Source organism: Macaca fascicularis, chromosome 2, assembly GCF_037993035.2.
Source record: "Macaca fascicularis isolate 582-1 chromosome 2, T2T-MFA8v1.1".
Taxonomy (NCBI): domain Eukaryota; kingdom Metazoa; phylum Chordata; class Mammalia; order Primates; family Cercopithecidae; genus Macaca; species Macaca fascicularis.
Genome location: NC_088376.1, coordinates 112,788,634 through 112,804,314, shown reverse-complemented (window position 1 = coordinate 112,804,314; position 15,681 = coordinate 112,788,634). Strand labels below are relative to the sequence as shown.

The 15,681-nt window shown below is 45.8% G+C and overlaps 1 protein-coding gene across 10 annotated transcripts in view; it reads left to right on the top strand.

Moving 5' to 3' along the window:
• IP6K1 (inositol hexakisphosphate kinase 1) overlaps nucleotides 1-15,681 on the top strand; it is a 73,327-nt gene that overhangs the window by 14,214 nt on the left and 43,432 nt on the right. The window contains exon 2 of one of the 10 annotated variants that reach the window (XM_065540586.1): nucleotides 9,347-9,490. The exons of the other annotated variants lie outside the window; for them this stretch is intronic. The gene's annotated coding sequence lies outside the window, so the exon portion shown is untranslated. The remainder of the gene's footprint in view (nucleotides 1-9,346; nucleotides 9,491-15,681) is intronic. 10 annotated transcript variants of the gene reach the window in all.

Below are 15,681 nucleotides of genomic sequence, written 5' to 3'. Positions count from 1 at the left end.
TCTCCAAAGTAAGTGCTGACCTTTGTGCCAGGGAGCCAATACTAAGTTTGAGTAATTTCATGAAGCAGAGTGTACCAGGCAGGACCAGTTGGACCCTTAAACATATTAACTTGACTGTTTACAGTATTACTTTTCATTGGTAGAATTGGGACTATATAAAGAATTATTAATTGGCCAGCTGCAATGGCTCATGCCTGTAATTATAGCACTTTGAGAGGCTGAGGCAGGAGGATCAGTTGAACTTAGAAGTTCAAAACGGGACCGGGCGTGGTGGCTCAAGCCTGTAATCCCAGCAGTTTGAGAGGCCGAGATGGGCGGATCACGAGGTCAGGAGATCGAGACCATCCTGGCTAACACGGTGAAACCCTGTCTCTACTAAAAAAAAAATACAAAAAACTAGCCGGGCGTGGTGGCGGGCGCCTGTAGTCCCAGCTACTCTGGAGGCTGAGGCCAGAGAATGGCGTGGACCCGGGAGGCGGAACTTGCAGTGAGCTAAGATTTGGCCACTGCACTCCAGCCTGGGCAACAGAGCGAGACTCCGTCTCAAAAAAAAAAAAAAAAAAGTTCAAAACCTGCCGGGTGCGGTGGCTCACGCCTGTAATCGCAACATTTTGGGAGGCCGAGGCGGGCAGATCACGAGGTCAGGAGATCAAGACCATCCTGGCTAACACGGTGAAACTCCATCTCTATTAAAAATACAAAAAAAAAAAAAAGAAAAAAAAATAGCTGGTCGTGCTGGCAAATGCCTGTAGTCCCAGCTACTTGGGAGGCTGAGGCAGGAGAACGGCTTGAACCCGGGAGGCGGAGCTTGCAATGAACCGAGATTGCGCCACCGCACTTCAGCCTGGGCGCTGGGCGACAGAGTGAAAAAAAAAAAAAAGCCAGATGTGGTGGTGGGCGCCTGTCGTCTCAGCTACTTGGGAAACCGAGGCAGGAGAATCTCTTGAACCCAGGCGACGGAGATTGCAGTGAGCCGAGATCATGCCACTGCACTCTAGTCTGGGCGACAGAGTGAGACTTCATCTCATAAATAAATAAATAATGAGAGGTTTTCAGTTTTGATGAAGTTTGATCTATCAATAATTTCTGTTATGATTATTGCTTTCTATGTCCTAAGTGTCTGGGGATACCTTGCCTACCTCTAAGTGTTGGACATTTCTAGCAAGACTTGAAGTCAGGTAGTGTAAGTCATGTAACTTTATTTTTTTGAGACAGGGTCTGGTTCTTGTCACCCAGGCTGGAGTGCAGTGGCACGATCTCCGCTCACTACAGCCTCCACTTCTTGGGCTCAAGCTGTTCTCCCAGGTGAGCTCTGCCCACCTTGGCCTCCCAAAGTGCTGGGATTATAGGTGTGAGCCACCATGCCCAGCCTAACTTTATTTTTTGTGTTTTCACCTAAAAGCATTATAGTTTTAGCTTTTATATTTTGGTCTCTGAGTCATCTTAAGTTAATTTTTGTTATTATGTGAGATTGGAGCTGGTATTTATTTTTCCCCCACATAGATAACTGATTGTTCCATTACTAGCAACATTTGTTGAAAAGACTTGTGTAGGCCGGGCGCGGTGGCTCAAGCCTGTAATCCCAGAACTTTGGGAGGCCGAGGTGGGTGGATCACGAGGTCAGGAGATCGAGACTATCCTGGCTAACACGGTGAAACCCCGTCTCTACTAAAAATACAAAAAATTAGCCGGGCGTGGTAGCGGGCGCCTGTAGTCCCAGCTACTTAGGAGGCTGAGGCGGGAGAATGGCGTGAACCAAGGGGGCGGAGCTTGCAGTGAGCCGAGATCGCGCCACTGCACTCCAGCCTGGGAGACACAGCGAGACTCCGTCTCAAAAAAAAAAAAAAAAAAAAGAAAAGACTTGTGTATTATCTATTGCTCTGTAACAAATTTTTCAAAAATTAGCAATTTAAAACAGCAAAAAGTTATTACCTCAGTTTCTGAGGGCTAGGAATTCAGAAGTGGCCCAGGCTGGAGTGCAGTGGTGTGATCACAGCTTACTGCAGCCCTGGCCTCCTGGGCTTGAGTGATCTTCCCAGCTCAGCCTCCCAAGTAGCTGGAACTATAGGCATGCACCACCATGCGGGGCTAATTTTTCCTATGTTTTTGTAGATATGGGGTCTCACTTTGTTGCCCAGGCTGGTTTTGAACTCCAGGGCTCAAGTGATCTTTCCCTGTTGGCCTCCCAAGGTGTTGGGATTATAGGCCTGAGCCACCGTGCTTGGCTTAGAGGATCTGTGTTCAAGATGACTTATTCGTAAAGCTCTTTGCGGGAGGCCTCAGTTCCATGTGGTTTATCTCTACCCAGGGCTCTTTTTTTTTTTTTTTTTTTAATTTTATCCTACTTTCTTTTTTTTTTTTTTTTTTTTTTTTTTTTTTTTTTTTTTGAGACGGAGTCTTGCTCTGTCACCCAGGCTGGAGTGCGGTGGCCGGATCTCAGCTCACTGCAAGCTCCGCCTCGCGGGTTCACGCCATTCTCCTGCCTCAGCCTCCCGAGTAGCTGGGACTATAGGCGCCCGCCACCTCGCCCGGCTAGTTTTTTGTATTTTTTAGTAGAGACGGGGTTTCACCGTGTTAGCCAGGATGGTCTCGATCTCCTGACCTCGTGATCCGCCCGTCTCGGCCTCCCAAAGTGCTGGGATTACAGGCGTGAGCCACCGCGCCCGGCCCTAATTTTATCCTACTTTCAAGCTAACAAGTTATACCCAGGGCTCTTTGAGTTTCCTCATGGCATGCAGTTATCTCCTCCAGAAATGATCTAAGACAAACTAAGGAAGAAACCATGATGCTTCTTATGACCTAGTCATACACTATCACTTCTGCCATGTTCTTTTCATTAGAATGAGTCACTAAGTCTAGCCTGTACTCGAGTCTAGCTTGTACTCAAGGAGAGAGGAGGATTTCACTTTTTAGAGGGAAGTATGTAAAAAAAATTGATATAGTTTAAAACCACCAAAATTGTCTCGTCCCATTGGTTTGCTTTGGTACTTTTGTCGAAAAACAATTGACTGTTATATCCTGATTTGTTGCTGGCAAAAAACCCACGAACAATTGACTCTGTAGAGATGGGCCTGTTTCTGAAATCTGTGTTCTGTTCCATTGATCTATTTGTTTATCCGTATGCCAGTACCCCACTACTGCAGCTTTATAGCAAGTCTTGACATCAGTCAGTGTAAATAATCCAACTTTATTGTTTATCAAGATTTATTTGAATATTATAATTTCTTTTTACTACCGTATAAATTTTAGAATTAGCTTGTCAATTTCTGTAAAAAAGTCTGCTGGCATTATGGTTGCGATTCTATTGAATTTATAGATTCACTTGGGGAGAATTGACATCTTAACTGTATTGAGTCTTATCCATGTGCTGTATGTGGCATATTTCTTGATTTATGCATTCTTTAATATTTTGCTACATTATTTGATTGTTTTTAGTGTAGAGTTCTTTCACATTTTGTTAAATTTGACCCAAGACATTTGGTTTTTTTGATGCTATTGTAAATGAAATTTTTAAATTGTAGTAAATATACATAAGAAAATGTAGAATTTTAACTATTTTGAAGGGTATGTTGCAGTGATATTAAATATATTCACAATGCTGTTTTGAGAACTACTTTCATCATGCCAAATAGAAACTCTACCCGTTATATGGTAACACCCGATTCTCACCTCCCCCAGCCCCTTGTACGCTCTTAATAATTTTCTTTTTGTCTCGATGAATTTGCCTGTTTTGTTTTCGAGACTCAATCTCACTCTGTCACCAAGGCTGGAGTGCAGTGGCCCAGTCTCAGCTCACTGCAACCTCCGCCTCCCGGGTTTTTTTTTTTTTGAGACGGAGTCTTGCTCTGTTGCCCGGGCTGGAGTGCAGTGGCGGGATCTCAGCTCACTGCAAGCTCCGCCTCCCGGGTTTATGCCATTCTCCTGCCTCAGCCTCCCGAGTAGCTGGGACTACAGGCGCCTGCCACCTCGCCCGGCTAGTTTTTTGTATTTTTTAGTAGAGACGGGGTTTCACCATGTTAGCCAGGATGGTCTCGATCTCCTGACCTCGTGATCCGCCCGTCTCAGCCTCCCAAAGTGCTGGGATTACAGGCTTGAGCCACCGCGCCCGGCCCGCCTCCCGGGTTTAAGTGATTCTCCTGCCTCAGCCTCCCAAGTAGCTGGGATTACAGGTGCCCGCCACCACACCTGACTAATTTTTGTATTTTTAGTGAAGACAGGGTTTCACTATGTTGGCCAGGTCGATCTTGAACTCCTGACCTCAAGTGATCCGCCTGCCTCACCCTCCCAAAGTGCTGGAATTACAAGCTTAAGCCACCGTGCCCCGCCCTGTTTTATTTTATGTAAGTAGAATTATAATTATACAATTTTTTCCCTTTTGTGCCTGGCTTATTTCACTTAGCACAATGTTTTCAAGATTCATCCATGTTGTGACATGCATCAGAATTTCATTTCTTTTTAAGGCTGAATAATATTTCACTGTATGTATATATGACATATCTTTATCCATTTATCTGTTGATGGACATGGGTCATAGACACCATTTGGTTATTGTGAATAATGCTCTGAACATTGGTGTATGAATATCTGTTTTGGATTCCTCCTTTCAGTTCTTTTGGGTATAGACCTAAAAGTGGAATTGTTGAATCATATGGTAATTCTATGTTTAACTTTTTGAGGAATTGCCATACTGTCTTCTTTACATTTTCACCAGCAGTGCACAAGTGTTACAATTTCTTCATATCCTTGCCAACACTTATTTTCTATTTTTTTAATTTTTAATTTTTAATTTTTTTATAACTTGGGTGTGAAGTAGTTTCTCATTGTGGCTTTGATTTGCATTTCCCTAATGACTAATGATGTTGAGCATCTTTTTGCATATTTTTTGGCCATTTGTAAATCTTTAGAGAATTGTCTAAGACCTTTGCCCATTTATGAATTGGGTTATTTTTGTTGTTGTTGAGTTATACAAGTACTTCATATGTTCTATATGTTAATCTTTTATCAGATGTATGATCTGCAAATATTTTCTGCCATTCCGTGGGTGGTGTTTTCACTCTTTTTAAATTAATTGATCAATTTTTTAGAATAGAGATGGGATCTCACGATATTGCTCAGGGTGGTCTCAAACTCTTGGGCTTAAGTGATCCACCTGCATCAGCCTCCCAAAGTGTTGAGATTACAGGTATGAGCCACTGCACCCAGACTAATTTTATTTTTTTAAGTTATTATTACTATTATTATTATTATTATTTTTGAGATGGAGTCTCACTGTGTTGCCCAGCCTGGAGTGCAGTGGCACGATCTCTGCTCACCACAAATTCCGCCTCCCGGTTCAAGCAATTCTCCTGTTTCAGCCCCCCGAGTACCTGGGATTACAGGCACATGCCACCACAACCAGCTACTTTTTTGTATTTTTAGTAGAGATGGGGTTTCACCATGTTAGCCACGCTGGTCTTGAACTCCTGACCTCAGGTGATCTGCCCACTCAGCCTCCCAAAGTGTTGGGATTACAGGCATGAGCCACCGTGCCTGACCAATTATTATTATTTTTTGAGACAGGGTCTCACCCTGTCACCCAGGCTGGAATGAGTGGTATGAATGTAGCTCACTGCAGCCTCAAACTCCTGGGCTCAAGTGACTGCCTACCTGCCTCAACCTTCCAAGTAGCCGAGACTACTGGTATGAGCCAGTGCAACTCAGCTGATTTGTTTAAAAATGAAAAAGTTTTTTTGCAGAGATGGAATCTTGTTATGTTGCCCAGGCTGGTCTCAAACTGAGCTTAAGCAGTCCTCTTGCCATGGTTTCCCAAAATTGTAGGATTTCAGGCCCTTGGATTGATTTCTTTTTTCTTTTCTTTTTTCTTTTCTTTCCTTTTTTCTTTTTTTTTTTTTTTTTAAGGCGGAGTCTCGCTCTGTGGCCCACGCTGGAGTGCAGTGGCCGGATCTCAGCTCACTGCAAGCTCCACCTCCTGGGTTCACGCCATTCTCCTGCCTCAGCCTCCCGAGTAGCTGGGACTACAGGCGCCCGCCACCTCGCCCGGCTAGTTTTTTGTATTTTTTAGTAGAGACGGGGTTTCACCATGTTAGCCAGGATGGTCTCGATCTCCTGACCTCGTGATCCGCCCGTCTCGGCCTCCCAAAGAGCTGGGATTACAGGCTTGAGCCACTGCGCCCGGCCATCTTTTATTTTTTCTTTTCTCTTCTCTTTTCTTCTCTCTTTTCCTTTTCTTTTTTCCCCCTCCCCTCCCCAACGGAGTCTTGCTCTTGTCACCCAGGCTGGAGTGCAATGGCACAATCTTGGCTCACTGCAACCTCCACCTCCCGGGTTCAGGTGATTCTCCTGCCTTAGCCTCCTGAGTAGCTGGGATTACAGGCGCCCACCACGCCCAGCTAATTTTTGTATTTTTAGTAGAGACAAGGTTTTGCCATGTTGGCCAGGCTGGTCTCGAACTCCTGACCTAGTGATCTGCCCGCCTCGACCTCCCAAAGTGCTGGGATTACAGGCGTGAGCCACTGTGCCTGGCCGATTTCTTTCTTTTCTCTTTTTTTTTCAAGATGGAGTCTCGTTCTGTCACCCAGGCTGGAGTGCAGTGGCGTGATCTTGGCTCACTGCAACCTCTGCCTCCTGGGTTCAAGCAATTCTCCTGCCTCAGCCTCCTGAGTAGCTGGGATTACAGGTGCCCACCACCACACCCAACTGGTGTTTATATTTTTAGTAGAGACGGGATTTTACCAGCTTGGCCAGACTGGTCTCGAACTCCTGACTCAAGTGATCCACCTGCCTCAGCCTCCCAAAGTGCTGAGATTACAGGTGTGAGCCACCATGCCTGGCCTTTTTTTTTTTTAGAGTTTCGCTCTTGTCATCCAGGCTGGAGTGCAGTGGCTCGATCTCAGCTCACTGCAGACTTGATCTCTTGGACTCGAGTGATCCTCCCACCTCCGCCAGACTCCTGAGATCCTGGGACTACAGGCACCTGCCACCACACCCAGCTATTTTTTGTGTTTTTTTTTTTTTTGAGATGGAGTCTCGCTCTGTAGCCCAGGCTGGAGTGCAGTGGCGCAATCGCGGCTCACAGCAAGCTCCGCCTCCTGGGTTTAAGCCATTCTTCTGCTTCAGCCTGCCAAGTAGCTGGGACTACAGGTGCCCGCCACCACGCCCGGCTAATTTTTTGTATTTTTAGTAGAGATGGGGTTTCACCATGTTAGCCAGGATGGTCTTGATCTCCTGAGCTCATGATCTGCCCACCTTGGCCTCCCAAAGTGTTGGGATTATAGGCGTGAGCCATTGCGCCTGGCCTTTAGATACGGGGTTTCGCTGTGTTGCCCAGTCTGGTCTTGAACTCCTGGCCTCAAGTGACTGACCTGCCCCAGCCTCCCATAGTGCTGGGATTACAGGTGTGAGCCACAGTGCCTGGCCAATGTAGATTTTCACATAGTTGTATGTATCAGTTGACTATTAAGTGGTATGTGAAAAAGAGATAAATGATAAACCAAAGGTACAGTGACAGTGGCCTTTTTTTTTTTTTTTTTTTTTTTTAAGATGAGTCTCGCTCTGTTGCCAGGCTGGAGTGCAGTGGTGCCATCTCGGCTCACTGCAACCTCTGATTCCCATGTTCAAGTGATTCTCCTGCCTCAGCCTCCCGAGTAGCTGGGATTACAGGCACGTGCCACCACGCCCAGCTAATTTTTTTTTTTTTTTAGTAGAGACAGGATTTCACCATGTTGGCCAGGATGGTCTCCATCTTCTGACCTCGTGATCCGCCCGCCTCGGCCTCCCAAAGTGCTGGGATTACAGGCATGAGCCACCGCGTCCTGCCTACAGTGGCTTTTAAGTTTACTTATGTAGTTACCCTTACCAGTGTTCTATATTTTTTCTTTTTAGCTACTGTCTAGTGTCCTTTCATTTTAGCCTGAAGGACTCCCTTTAGCGTTTCTTGTAGCTCTGGTCTAGTAGTTAGCAACTCCCTTAGTTTTTGTTTATCTGGAAATGTCTTAATTTCTCTTTCATTTTTGGTAGGATGGTATTTTCAGATGTAGAATTCTTGGTTGACAGTATTTTCCTTTAGGACTTTCATATGTTATCCTACTGCCTTTTGGAGGTTTCTGAGGAGAAATGTGCTGTTAATCTCATTTAGGAGCTTTTATATTTGAGGCACCAGTTTTCTCTTGCTGCTTTAAATATTTGTTCTTGTCTTTTGGTTTCAATAGTTTCATAACATGTTTTTGTTTTGTAATGTGTCTCATATGGGTCTCTTTGAGTTTATCCTATTTGGGTTCATTGGGATTCTTTTTTTTTTTTTCAAGAGAGAGTTTCACTCTGTCGCCCAGGCTAGAGTGCAGTGGTGCAATCTCGGCTCACTGCAACCTCCACCTCCCAAGCTCAAGTGATTCTTATGTCTCAGCCTTCCTAGTGGCTGCGATCACAGGTGCACACTACCACGCCAGGCTAATTTTTGTATTTGTAGTAGACATGGGGTTGTGCCATGTTGGCCAGGCTGGTCTCAAACTCCCAACCTCAAGTGATCTGCTTGCCTTGGCCTCCCAAAGTGCTGGCATTACAGGCGTGAGCCACCACGCCTGGACTTCATTGGGGTTCTTGAATGTATATAGTTGACTCTTGTACAGTGTGGGGGTTGGGGTGTCAACTCCCCACAGAGTCAAAAATCTGCATGTAACTTCTGACTCCCTCAGAGCTTAATTACTAGTAGCCTACTGTTGACTGGAAGCCTCACTGATAACATACACAATCAGTATATAATTTGTGTGTTGTATATATTTTTAAATTTTTTTCTTTTTAGAGACAGGGTCTTGCTTCATTGCCCGGGCTGGAGTGCAGTGGTACAATCATAACTCACTGCAGCATTGAACTCCTGAAATCAAGCAATCCTCCCACCTCAGCCTCCTGAGTAGCTGAGATTATAGGTGTTTGTCACCACCACTGGCTATTTTTTTTTTTCTTTCGTAGAGATGGGGTCTCACTATGTTGCTCACGCTGGTTTCAAACTCCTGGGCTCAAGTGATCCTCTCACATTCACCTCCCAGTGTTGCAATTACAGGTGTGAGCCACCGCACCCAGTAGCTATAGGGTTTTCATAAATACCCTTTATTAAGTGAGGAAGTTTCCCTCTATCTTTAGTTTGTTGAGAGGTTTTTTTTTTTTTTTTTTTTTTAGAGACAGTCTTGCTCTGTTGCCCACACTGGAGTGCAGTGGCGCGATCTTGACTCACTGCAATCTTTGCCTCCCGGGTTCCAGCAATTCTGCTGCCTCAGCCTCCCAAGTAGCTGGGATTACAGGTGCCTGCCACCGCCACCACGTGCAGCTAATTTATTTGTATTTTTTTTTTTAGTAGAGACGGAGTTTCGCCATGTTGGCCAGTCTGGTTTCGAACTCCTGACGCCAAGTGATCCTCTCGCCTCAGCCTCCTGAAGTGTTAGGATTATAAGCGTGAGCCACGGCACCCAGCCTGTTGAGAGTTTTTAATTATGAATGGGTACTGAATTTTGTCGGATTTTTTTCCTGTATTTATTGAGATGATTGTATCTTATGGCTTTTCTCCTTATTTCTGTTAATATGATGGGTAGTAACACTGATTGATTCTTTTTTTTTTTTTTTTTTTTTTTTTTTTTTTTTTTTTTTTTTTGAGACGGAGTCTGGCTCTGCCGCCCAGGCTGGAGTGCAGTGGCCGGATCTCAGCTCACTGCAAGCTCCGCCTCCCGGGTTCACGCCATTCTCCTGCCTCAGCCTCCCGAGTAGCTGGGACTACAGGCGCCCGCCACCGCGCCCGGCTAGTTTTTTGTATTTTTTAGTAGAGACGGGGTTTCACCGTGTTAGCCAGGATGGTCTCGATCTCCTGACATCGTGATCCGCCCATCTCGGCCTCCCAAAGTGCTGGGATTACAGGCTTGAGCCACCGCGCCCGGCCTGATTGATTCTTTAGATGTTTAATCAACCTTGCATTTCCCACTTTGTCATGAGCTATTCTTTCTTTTCTTTTCTTTTCTTTTTTTTGAGACGGAGTCTCGTTCTTTTGCCCAGGCCGGACTGCAGTGGTGTCATCTCGGTTCACTGCAAGCTCCGCTTCCTGGGTTCACACCATTCTCCTGCCTCAGCCTCCTGAGTAGCTGGGACTACAGGTGCCCGCCACCTTGCCTGGCTAATTTTTTGTATTTTTAGTAGAGACGGGGTTTCACCGTGTTAGCCAGGATGGTCTCAATCTCCTGACCTCGTGATCCACCCGCCTCAGCCTCCCAAAGTGCTGGGATTACAGGCGTGAGCCACTGCATCTGGCCGAGGTATTCTTTCTATATATCATTGGAATTATTTTGCTAAAAAAATTTTGAAAATTTTTGTGTCTATATTCATGAAGGATATTGTTCTATAATCTTTTTTCTTATTTATTTTGGTAAGGTTCTTTTTTAGGTTTTGTTATTAGAAATAATTGACCTTGGCCAGGCATGGTGGCTCACGCCTATAATCCCAGCACTTTGGGAGGCTGAGGCAAGTGGATCACTTGAGGTCAGGAGTTCGAGACCAGTCTGGCCAACATGGTGAAACCCCGTCTCTACTAAAAATACACAAATTAGCTGGGCGTGGTTGCGTGCTCCTGTAATCCCAGCTACTCAGGAGGCTGAGGCAGGAGAATCACTTGAACCTGGGAGACAGAGGCTGCAGTGAGCTGAGATTGTGCCACTGCACTGCAGCCTGGGTCACAGAGTAAGATTATGTCTCAAAAAAAAAAAAAAAAAAACAATAAATGACCTTGTAAAACAAGTTGGGAACTACTCTCTTTCTGTTTTCTGAAAAAAACTTAAGTAAGATTGATATTTCTTTCTTAAAAGTTTGATAGAATTCACTAATGAAACCTAGTCTGGAGTTTTCTTCGTGGAAAAATTTTTGATAGCAAATTCAGTTTTCTTAATAGATACAGAACTATTCAGATTATTATTATTTGTTTTTCTTTTTTGAGATAGCGTCTCGCTCTTTTGCCCCAGCTGGAGTGCAGTGTTACGGTCTTGGCCCACTGTAACCTCCATCTCCTGGGTTCAAGTGATTCTTCTGCCTCAGCCTCCCAAGTAGGGCAAGTAGCTGTGATTACAGGCCCCCACCACCACGCCGGCTAATTTTTGTATTTTTAGTAGAGATGGGGTTTCACCATGTTGGCAAGGATGGTCTCAATCTCCTGACCTCATGGGCCGCGTGCCTCAGCCTCCCAAAGTGCTGGGACTACAGGCGTGAGCCACCACACCCGGCCTGTTCTTTCTTAAAGATGCTCGTGGCCTTGCCTGTAATCCCAGCACTTTGGGAGGCTGAGGCGGGTGGATCACTTGAGTACAGGAGTTTGAGACCAGTCTGGGCCACTTGATGAAATCCTGTCTCTACAAAAAATACAAAAATTAGCTGGGCACGGTGGTGCATGCCTGTAGTTTTAGTTACTCTCAGGGCTGAGCTGGGAGGATCGTTTGAGCCCAGGAAGCAGAGATTACAGTGAGCCAAGATTGTGCCAGGGCACTCCAGCCTGGGCAACAGCGAGACCCCATCTCACCAAAAAAATAAATAAAAGAGAGAGAGACAGGGTTTCACTCTGTCGCCCAGGCTGGAGTGCAGTGGTGCAGTCATGGCTTACTGTAACCTCAAACTCCTGGTCTTAAATAATCTTGGTGCCTCAGCCTCCAAACTGGGACTGCATGTACCACCATGCCTGCCTAATTTTCATATTTTCTGTAGAGACAGGGTCTTGCTTTGTTGACCAGGCTGCTCTTGAACTCCTGGCCTCAAGTCATCCTCCTGCCTTGATCTCCCGAAATGGTGGGTTTACAGGTGCGAGCCACCATACCTGGCCTTTTTCGAACTGGTTAATGAGAACCTAGGTCATTAATTTTTTGTTTTGTTTTGTTTTTTGAGACGGAGTCTTGCTCTGTCGCCCAGGCTGGAGTGCAGTGACACGATATCGGCTCACTGCAAGCTCCGCCTCCCGGGTTCACGCCATTCTCCTGCCTCAGCCTCCCAAGTAGCTGGGACTACAGGTGCCTGCCACTGCGCCCGGCTAATGTTTTGTATTTTTAGTAGAGACGGGGTTTCACCATGGTCTTGATCTCCTGTCCTCGTGATCCGCCTGCCTTGGCCTCCCAAAGTGCTTGGATTACAGGAGTGAGCCACCGCGCCCCGCCAGGTCACTAATTTTGTTTTTTTTTTTTTTTTTGAGATGGAGTCTCGCTCTGCCGCCCAGGCTGGAGTGCAGTGGCCGGATCTCAGCTCACTGCAAGCTCCGCCTCCCGGGTTCCCGCCATTCTCCTGCCTCAGCCTCCCCAGTAGCTGGGACTACAGGCGCCCGCCACCTCGCCCGGCTAGTTTTTTGTATTTTTTAGTAGAGACGGGGTTTCACCATGTTAGCCAGGATGGTCTCGATCTCCCGACCTCGTGATCCGCCCGTCTCGGCCTCCCAAAGTGCTGGGATTACAGGCTTGAGCCACCGCGCCCGGCCCAGGTCACTAATTTTATAGTTGTTTTTTTTTTTGGAGACAGAGTCTTGCTCTGTTGCCAGGCTGGAGTGCAGTGGCGCAATCCCTACTCACTGCAACCTCTGCGTCCTGGGTTCAAGTGATTCTCCTGCCTCAGCCTCCCGAGTAGCTGGGACTGCAGGCGCCCACCACCATGCCTGGCTAATTTTTTATATTTTTAGTAGAGATGGGGTTTCACCATGTTGGCCAGGATGGTCTTGATCTCTTGACCTCGTGATCCAGTCGCCTTGGCCTCTCAAAGTGCTGGGATTTTAGGTGTGAGCCACCTCGTCTGGCCAATTTTACAGGTTTTTTGTAATACTCTTCAGACTTTAAAACGTTAGCATTGCTTTAGCTGCGTCAGTATAGCATATATTTGAAAAATGTTTTTTCATATATTACCTCAGTCTGAGAAGTAGATAATCTCAAATCTGTTGACAGGGAAAATAGGTGAGGCATATTGAAGGGTACATAATTTGTTAATTGTGCCATTGATTTTTTCACATGGTTTCTGACTCCCAGAATCCTGAGAGCTCTGCATGTTCAGGCTGTTTAATTCCTGATGTCACATGAGAGTCAGGAAAGAAAGTTGAGGGAGTGGAGAAGTTTGGAAACTTCTCTTAAGGAAGTATCTTTGGAATCACCTCTCCGCTTTTTGCTTTTCACTTTTTTTTTTTTTGAGACGGAGTCTCGCTTTGTTGCCGAGGCAGCTCACTGCAACCTCTGCCTCCTGGGTTCAAGTGATTCTCCTGCCTCAGCCTCCTGAGTAGCTGGGATTACAGGCGCCTGCCACCGTGCCTGACTGATTTTTGTATTTTTAGTAAAGATGGGGTTTCACCATGTTAACCAGACTGGTCTTGAACTCCTGACCTCAAGTGATCTGCCCGCCTCGGCCTCCCAAAGGGTTGGGATTACAGGCTTGAGCCACTGTGTCCAGCTTCCACCTGTCTGCTTTTCTAAGTTGGGAAGTTGTTGATGGGTTTGTGTAGGTGAAGGTTAGTCCCCATCTCTGGAATTATGGGTTGTCTATGAGGTAGACAAGTGCTTTTCTAATATTTAAAGTACTTAAAAGTAATAATTAGGCTGGCCATGGTGGCTCAGGCCTGTAATTGCAGCACTTTGGGAGGCCAAGGTAGGAGGATCGCCTGAAGCTGGGAGATGGAGACCAGCGTGGGCAATAAAGTGAGACCTCATCTCTACAAAAAAAGAAAAGGAAAATAGCTGGGTGTGGTAGCACATGCCTGCAGTCCCAGCCACTCAGGAGGCTGAGGTGGGAAGGATCGCCAGAGCCCAAGAATTCAAGTTGTAGTAACCCGTGATTGTCCCACTGCATTTCATCCTGGGTGACAGAGTGAGCCCTGTCTCAAAAGAAAGAAAGAAAAAAACATTAATTCTGGTATTTCACTAGAGGGTTGGAAGACAGCTGGAATCTAATCTGCTTGAAGCAGTCAAACCTGATCGCATTTTGTGAGGCATCATGCTGGTTGTTCACCTCTTCTGTTACAGGTTTTCTTCACATATTTACTTCACATAGTCTCTACATGATGGATGTTCAAATAGATGGTCATTATGTTGCCTCCAGGATGTGTGGTGTCTGAAAGAGGGAGTTCTTGTAGAGTTTGTGCCCTGAAATCTCCTTACACTGTTTTCTAAATGTCTAACTATGTAAGAAATATGTTGTGTGGCCCTTGAGATGGAGGTCCAGTAGGAACACAGGATGCCAGGAACTTGGTCCTTGGAGGAGAGAACTGGAGCTGGTCCCTGGCCATAAGTGGGAGTAACAGCACATTATCTCAAAAGAATAAAACTCATTGGAGCTGTATTTTGTTTTGCCTTAGTCTCTAACTGCAGCTGAATACATCTCAGTGTCTGTGTCTGAAGAATTTCATCTTTGACTATATTTTCAGATAATCTTCAGAGTAGTATAAGCATCAAGGCATTTAAATGATTTCACCCCCAAAGGAAGAGTCTTCCAGATTTTAGCCATGTCTGATTTTTAGATGTATATTGCCTCTTGGTGCCTCTCAGAATTCCGTGATTTAAAACCCCTTTGGAGTCCTAACAGTTTTGTGATGTCACTGAGATACCATAGAAAGACAGAAGGTATTTCTTTTTTTTTTAAATTGTTTATTTATCAAGAGAAACTATTTGCTAGCCCACATATTCATGTTTCATAGTTCAGGAACACAGGTTAGTGACAAAACTAATAGGTAATTCAACCCAAAGAAACTGTTTTTTTTTTTTTTTTGACGGAGTCTTGCTTTGTCACCCAGGCTGGATCTTAGCTCACTGTAACCTCCGCCTCCTGGGTTCAAGCGGTTCTCCTGCCTCAGCCTCCCGGAGTAGCTGGGATTACAGGCATGCGCCACCACATCGGCTGTATTTGTATTTTTAGGAGAGACGAGGTTTCACCATGTTGGCCAGACTGATATCAAACTCCTGACCTCAGGTGATCCGCCTGCCTCAGCCTCCCAAAGGGTTGGGATTATAGGCATGAGCCATTACACCTGGCCAAAGAAACTTCTTTTTTTTTTTTTCTTTTTTTTTTGAGACAGAGTCTCACTTTGTCGCCCAGGCTGGAGTGCAGTGGCGCGATCTCGGCTCACTGCAAGCTCCGCCTCCCAGGTTCCCGCCATTCTCCTGCCTCAGCCTCGGAGTAGCTGGGACTACAGGCGCCCGCCACCACGCCCGGCTAATTTTTGTATTTTTAGTAGAGACAGGGTTTCACTGTGTTAGCAGGATGGTCTCGATCTCCTGAGCTCGTGATCCTCCCGCCTCGGCCTCCCAAAGTGCTGGGATTACAGGTGTGAGCCACCGCGCCTGGACAAGAAACTTCTTATATTCCAAAATCACTGTGCACTCTGAAAGATACCAGATTTTCTCATCTAAAATTCTTTCATGAAGTCATAATTTCTGTAGAAATCTGGGTATGCCTTCTTTCTTGTTTCAGCCACAGCAAATTTACAGAGAACTACAGCTCCCCAGGGTACAACGAATGCTCCAACAATACGAAACTGCAGACGTGCCATGGTAGTTACTGTGCTTGGTATGTCAGCTTCATTACCAGTGTCCTTCCTGGCTGATGGAGAAATGGATGGCCAGCAGCTGTTTCATAGTTGCATAATTCCTTACTCTGGAGAGTCTGGAGAGTTTTCTTGTTTTAAGCTAGTAACCTTTTTTTTTT